Source organism: Terrapene carolina, unplaced genomic scaffold (genome assembly GCF_002925995.2).
Source record: "Terrapene carolina triunguis isolate 2854851 unplaced genomic scaffold, T_m_triunguis-2.0 Scaffold48124, whole genome shotgun sequence".
Taxonomy (NCBI): Eukaryota; Metazoa; Chordata; order Testudines; family Emydidae; genus Terrapene; species Terrapene triunguis.
This window is the reverse complement of record NW_020712475.1, coordinates 1-1,102: the sequence shown is the minus strand read 5'-3', so window position 1 is coordinate 1,102 and position 1,102 is coordinate 1. Positions and strand designations below refer to the sequence as shown.

At 55.9% G+C, this 1,102-nt stretch overlaps 1 long non-coding RNA gene across 1 annotated transcript; it reads right to left on the bottom strand.

Moving 5' to 3' along the window:
• Positions 1-440: 440 nt before the first annotated feature.
• On the bottom strand, positions 441-896 carry LOC113405668. Its single transcript, XR_003369543.1, has 3 exons — positions 823-896; positions 647-746; positions 441-530 (listed from the first exon to the last, which is right to left on the bottom strand). It is a non-coding gene; the product is annotated as an uncharacterized LOC113405668 (long non-coding RNA).
• Positions 897-1,102: the final 206 nt, after the last annotated feature.

Here is a 1,102-nt window from a genome sequence, read left to right as displayed (position 1 = left end):
CTCCCTCGTTACTCAGCCCGTTACTCAGCCTGTGCTCCCTTGTTACTCTGCATGCCTGTTAGCTACTCAGCTGTACTCAGCACATCCTCCCTCATTGCTCAGTGTGTACCCATTAGTTACTCAGCTTCTTACTCCATTGTTACTCAGCCATTACACAGCACGTTCTCCATCATTACTCAGTGCACATTCACTCATTACTCAGCCGTTACTCACTGCATACTCCCCTTGTTACTCAGGGCATAAGCCCTCTTTACCCCACACTCCTTCACTTGTTACTCAGTGGTTACTAATGTGTTACTTGGACATGACTGGCTGGTTACGCAGCAGGTGGCCGAGCTCCTCGGCCGTGACTCAGCCGTTACTCCGAGGCTCAGCGGGAGCTTGGCCTGCGTAAGGACTGAGCGAAGTGCTGGGGACCTGGCCCTGGGAGCGAAGCCGGCCCAGCCGTACCTGCTGCACTTCCACGTTGCCTCCGTTCAGGATGGAAATGCCCAGCTTGAGGGTGGAGGACACCATGGCGCCTGGCTCCCCTGCCGACAACCAAGGCAACGCTGGTTACCAGCCTGGCACATGGCTCACCCCCCAACCTGCCAGCCCCCCGTCAAGCCGCCCCGCTGTCCCTCCCCAGGCGAGAGTCCGATCTCACCTTTGCAGGCGCTGATCATCTGCAGCACCATCTCGGCCGCCCCGCGGTTGTGCAGCCGTGACTGCTGGTAGAGCAGCTTCTGCTTCTCCATCTCCTTCTCCTGTGGGGTGGAGACACAAGGGTCAGCACAGGCAGGGGCTGGAGCCAGGACCGGAGGTAGGGAGGGGATCACCTACCTCAAATGAGCCTTCGGCCTCCTCCTCGTCTTTCTCGCCACCTTCCTCTTCACCTTCTTCAATGTGACAGCTCTGGAAGTGAGAGGAAGCCAGAGTGAGGGGTGCGTGGGAGCCAAATACCACCCTCCTCCCTTCAATCCAGATACTATGCCATTACTCCAGTGATACTACACCGGTACTCTGGAGATACTACATCGTCACTCTGGAGATATTACACTATCAGTACACTGTTACTCTAGAGACACAACACCATTATTTGGGAGATACTACATTATTACTC